Here is a 6,000-nt window from a genome sequence, read left to right on the forward strand (position 1 = left end):
GGCCACAAAAATTCTTGAAGCTAATCCGATCTCATCCCCTATGGCATCGACTCACTCACTATCGGCAAATGACAGTGATCCCTTTCCTGATACAACTCTTTTTCGAAGCACTGTTGGGTAACTACAATATTTATCGCTCTCTCGTCCTAACTTGGCATTTGCTATTAATCGTGTGTTCCAATTTACGCATTTTCCAACTAAGCTACACTAGCAGGTCATGAAGCACATACTCCGATATCTCCAACATACATTATCTTATGGACTTCTTATCACTAAGTCATCCACTCAACACCTTGAAGCATTTTCTGATGCGGATTGGGCCTGTTGCCTCGATGGTCATCATACCATAGGTGTGTATTGTACTTTTCTTGGCAAGAACTTAATTTCCTGGAGTTCTCGCAAACATCCAATAGTGTCCCGCTCTAGCACCGAGGCAAAATACAAGGCTCTGGCCAACAATGCTGCCGAATTACAATGGATCCAATACCTTCTTCATGATCTGCGAGTTACACTTCCACGTGCTCCAACTCTTTGGTGTGACAACATAGGTGCAACTTACATGTCATCCAATATTTCATGCCCACACCAAAACATGTTGAGATATATTTTCACTTTGTTCGTGACAAAGTTGCTGTTAAAGATTTAACAGTCTCGTTCATCTCCACCCACCACCAGCTGGTCGATGTTCTAACGAAACCAATAGTATCCTTACGATTTGAAATACTCTATTCCAAGCTCAAAGTACATGCCTCCCCTTTGCACTTGAAGGAGGGGGTGTTAAGGATTTTGTTGAAACTATCTCCAAGGATCCAGGAACTGATCACAACAGCAACTTAAATTCAAATAATGAAGATATCTCAACAATCTTTTGTATTTAAATATTCTGCTGTAATCTAGTGTATCTAGTCACAATCTCTTGGAAAAATTCCTCTATTTACATTCTATATATACCAATGTAAACTCTTGCAATATGTGAGGAGATAACAACAACAACAATAAAATCAAGCCTTAGTCCCACTAAGTGGGGTCAGTTATATGAAATATTTTCTGTCAAAATATGCGATCATGAGCCATTTCTTTTGATAAATTCAAGGATATTAAATCCTTACTCACTATCTCCTCTCAAATTATTTTAGGTATACCCCTACCAAGAATTTTAAACATAGTCCATAATGCCAAATTCTAAATGCTAGTTGCTACTAGGGAAGCCACTGACAAAATTGACAAGATAGGATTACACAAATAAGCATATAAACCTAAAAAATTTTCTCATGAGTTTGTTGGTATTAGCCATTGGGCAGGATTTATCAACAAAGTACAAGCCCTAGAAGTTATGGCAAGTTTGATTTTAAAACAAAAGCATCCCTTTAATTAGAATTTAAAAAACTTCTTTTGAAAAGGAAGAGTAACACATCATTATAGAATAATCTTAGGGATAAGATTAAGGCAACATGGCCCTCTTTAGCACATCCGATTGTGTTAATCATACCTCAAATCCATACTACCAGTGGTATCCTACCCTTTAAACACCACATCATGTAAGTAATAGCACATGGTGGCAGTATAGTAGATGACCAAGTGCTATAGCAGCACCATTTATCACAAAATTCAAAGCATTGAATAAATGCATATGTTTAAGGGGTAACACACAGTGGCAGCAACGGCTTTCGCTGCGTGCAGGTTCTATTATATTTGTATTTAATGAATATGTACGTATCTATTAAATTGACAGAAGAGCATAAGAGAAACTTATACATAATAGAAATTAATAGAAGATGAGAAAGAGAAGAGAATCTAGTTTCTCTCTGCATTGTTTGGTTTATAAATGCTAAGGAATTGGTCCCTTATCAATTTATCTGGTTAGGGAGAAGGGAAGGGTCAGACAAGAAACTTATACAAGAGAAATGGAGGGTCATGGAAGGCATTGTTTGGTTCTAGATTACCCTTTTCTCACTCTCTCACACAACCATAACATGGTGTATACACAACATGTTGAGTGCTGGAACCAGTTGAGCACGTAAAAGTGAATCCACTAATTCAAATATAGACAAGCTTATGCACAACTTCCCACAAGCTCTCCTTCTTGTGGATATAAGATGCTAGTGAACCATGCAAGAAAACCCAAGCAGCCTTGGCCTCCTTCTCGAAACCTATTCCCTTCCACATACATAGATCCTACTGCTAAACAATTTGCTTTGTTCATATACGAAAACTCTTTTTTTTTTGGTTGTTAGAATTTTAGCTTAGATTTGTGTCAATTGAGTTATAAAGCTATATTCAAATTTGAGTAGCTTAAGGACTTTGAATGCAAGGGGCAACTAAAGGTTTAAAATTTGTAAGAGATTGGGGATCATATTTTTGGTGACTGAGACAAGCTTAATAACCTTAAAGATAAAATGGGGCGTTGGGGATGCTTACAAAAAACCATGTGACAACAAGAAACTCAAACTCTTCAACATCAAACACATGCTTATGCTATATAGTTCCTTTAACATACTATGGACCTACTATATCTCTCTCTCTCTCTCTCTTCTTCTTCCTTTTAATCTAGTTTATTCACTTCCTTCTATACTTTCGATTAATTTTTATAATTCAATATCGTATTTACCCCTATCTTATAGGCACGATGCACTTGATAGAGTATCTAGTACCTTTGAGGGGGCTAGCTTGAGAATTCAAAATTCTCTATGCACTTCCATAATCCACCCATCACCATTTTCTTCTTAAAATTATTGTTTATTAGTTTCAAATTTCAATAAACAATAGAAAAGCATAAAACTCTATTACAAAATAAAGAAAAAAAAAAAAATGAAAAATTTCCAAGAGGCTATTGTCAAGTAGGCATAATAGCCCTCAAAAGAATTATACCTCAAAGTTGCTTGTAATACATGAAATTTACGCAACAAGTCAACTTAAATTTCAGCTTTTTCTTTCACAAGTCTTCTTAAGATATTCATGTCCCCCCCCTCCCCCGACCCCCAACCACCTTCCACCCTAATACCAAAAAAAGCCCAAACCATACCAATAGAAAGAAAAAGTAAAGACAGTTAAGGAGTCGTTTGGTATCATTATAAAAAAATTAGAGAAACGAAAACAATAAATAAAAATCAAAACTGAAAACATAAACTAAAAATTAGAAATCAGTAACATGTTTGGTTAACATTTATAAAACTAATATATATTATAAACTTAATTTAAGGAATGCTCATTTTCATCTTTAAATCAAAATATTATAAAAATATAATTAAAATAATAAAATTATAAATAACGCACAAAAAATTACTATAATAAAAATAAAATTTATTACAATTATTTTACTTAATTGTTCTACTACCAAATTTAACTTCACAATAAAAATTTTATTAGACATGACATTTAAAAAATAGTAAAAATATTTTGTAACTGACTTTTTTATTTTTATTTTTTAAATTTAAATATATATTTAATTATATTTAAATTCATATGATTATTTAAATTTGATTTTAATTTAAAAGTGTATAAAATGAATACTTAAAGGTAAAAAAAATTATTTTTTAATATTAAAATTTCTCGTAATAGGTTGTCAAAGTAACTTAAAATCATAAAATCAGATTTTCGATTTTTTTACAAAAAACTTATTAAAAAAAAAAAAAAAAACACTGGCAATATTATAAATATATTATTATTTTTTTAATATAAAAAAATAAAAAATAACAACCATACTAAACAGCATCCCTCCCTTATTATCAAAAGCATATCAACCGTCCTCTCCCTCTCCCTGCTTAGATTGCGCCGGCATTAGTTTTTAGGGGCTGGGCAGAGATGGGGACAACACCCACTTAGCCCATGTTTTACGTGGGGCCTCCTTGTTCTCGGTTGTCACCAAAAGCACAGCATGGAAAGGGCCACTTGCGCCACATCCAAATGTAGCTGTGCGCCTGCGCCACTAGCACTTTCAACTGGCCTTTAAAAGGCGAGCAAACATACTGATCGATGATATCCTTCTATTGATTTTTTAGGTGTTAATAATATCTGAAATCTTTTTCTTCAACTTTTTGTGCCCAAAGGACTTTAGTAAAATTATAAGTTTTTTATTTAATTAATTAATTAATTTTTAATTGACCCACAAAAGGAGAATTTTAATTTTATTTGTCTATTAAATATTAATAATCCTACATTAACCCTAGCTGTCCACCCTCCTTCGATGCATTGATTAAAGCCCAATGTGCTATCCATATTGTGATTCTCATCTTTTGGCTCGTTGAAAATTGAACATTCTGATAAACCTCTCTCTCTCTCTCTCTCTCTCTCTCTCTCTCTCTCTCTCTCTCTCCCTCCCATGACTTTATTTTCTTTTTATATTTCAAAATTTATCTTTTAAAATTTAAATCACTCTTCACCAAAGAGTGACATTTTTTTTTTCTTGGTAACATAGGAACTTCAGTCACCAACAAGCCCTTCAGACCCTCTGGTGCGGCACCAAACCTACGGGTCAACGTCCTCTCTCTAGGTCTCGCTGATTAAGTAAAGTCCGCAATGCGGACACGGCTTCCGTGCATCAGTTGGAGAAAGTGACACTTTATTATTACATCTATGTGTGAGTGACACACATGATAATAAATTATATTGAAGTTTATAAAATTTTTATTGATTATAGTTCAAATCTATCAAAAATTTAACTTACTATATTTTCTTCGGTTCAACTACTTATTAGAGGATCTCATTAGAGTTTAAATTTATTTTTATTAATTCAATTATCAAAATTTAAAGGAGTTAAGTATAATTAAATGAAACTTCAAGGACTTTTATCCTTGTGTATGTATGTACATATTCATGCATGCATAGATTTATATAATTTTGTACACTCAAAGGTGTAGGTACGGCGCCATACTTACTGAAAAAATAGAATTTCATGACTTTGAGATCTTTTGATTCTATAATTCTCTCATTTCTCTAAGTTTTATGTCCAATTATATAAATAATATTTTCAATGAAACAAGAAAAAGAAAAATTTAATAGAAATAGAAAAAACGTCACCTGTTTTTTAGTTTAAAAAATTGTTTCAAAATTTAAGGAAAGATTTGAAAAATTTTTATTTATTCTTTTCTTGACTTCTATATAAATCTTATAGGTGTTTTAAAAAGATTTATTCAGTTTTTTAAGTCACCATAAAAATTAGATGGAAGTCAAAGGATCAGTTATGTGACAATATTGAGAGGAATGGTGTATTCCCAAGAGGGGGCTTGAATTGAGTATTTAAAATTTTTTTTCTAAATTAAATAGAAAATCACAATCAGTAAAACACAATCTATAGTCTGTCTAAGCAAATACCAATGACCTAACAATATAAATAATTGAGTAGATATTTAAACCAAATATAACAAACTTAGTACTTTACAGTCATTCACAATAATTCAATTATATGCATGTAAGTGCAGAAAAATAAAAGCGTAGGGAAGAGAAGGCGAAGACAAAATTTGTGAGAAGTAAGGTGTACTCCTAAGAGGGGGGTGAATTGACCAACACTCAATCAAAGATTTAGTATTTATTGTTAAATGATTATAAATGTTAGAACTTCAATATTTAGAATTTAACTTTTCAATATATCAATCCAATCAATAAGGTAAGCTTGATTTCACAATATGAAGCAAAATAAAATTTCAGCAAGCTTCCAAAAACTCAAATTTTGATATCAAACAAATTACTTGAATTTAAGTATGTTAATGAACTTTTGATATTTATCAATGTACTTCCTCTAATTAAGATTTCCACAATAAACGTACTTTTTTTAATCAAGGTTTCAGCAATTTCCAATAACTTATTTAATTTTTAGCAATTAAGTAAACATCCACACAATTTATATATGCAAAAAATTAAAGAGACTAGGGAAGAGAAAGACACCGAGATTTTATGAGGTTCGGCTATACCCACCTACGTCCTCACCTTAGGCAAACCACCCAAGGATTTCACTCCCTTAACTGGGCGGAGCAAACCGCTTACACACTCCTAGTAGGATGGAGC

Source organism: Malania oleifera, chromosome 11 (genome assembly GCF_029873635.1).
Source record: "Malania oleifera isolate guangnan ecotype guangnan chromosome 11, ASM2987363v1, whole genome shotgun sequence".
Lineage (NCBI taxonomy): Eukaryota > Viridiplantae > Streptophyta > Magnoliopsida > Santalales > Ximeniaceae > Malania > Malania oleifera.